The following is a 375-nucleotide window of genomic DNA, read 5'->3' as shown; positions in this document are numbered from 1 at the left end:
TACCAAATAGAAGCAGGGGATATAGCAAATAATGAGAACCTGAAGATGAAATATTTTCCGAGCTCTTTGACTAAAAATGCTTTTACTTGGTTTACTACTTTGTTGCCTAATTCAATCCATAATTGGGCTCAGTTAGAGAGAGTTTTTCACGAACAGTTTTCAGGGGTGAGTCGAAAGTCAGTCTGAAGGAATTGGCCAGCGTGAAAAGAAAATTCAAAGAAACCATAGATGATTACTTGAATAGGTTCAGACAAATGAAGTCGAAGTGCTTCACTCAGGTCCAGAACATGAGTTAGTCGAAATGGCGGCTGGCGGCCTAGACTACTCAATTCGTAAGAAGATAGATACCCAACATCTTAGGGACATGGCTCAATT

Source organism: Lotus japonicus, chromosome 2, assembly GCF_012489685.1.
Source record: "Lotus japonicus ecotype B-129 chromosome 2, LjGifu_v1.2".
NCBI classification, from domain to species: Eukaryota; Viridiplantae; Streptophyta; class Magnoliopsida; order Fabales; family Fabaceae; genus Lotus; species Lotus japonicus.
The sequence above is the reverse complement of the archived record's forward strand: the minus strand, read 5'-3'. Positions refer to the sequence as shown.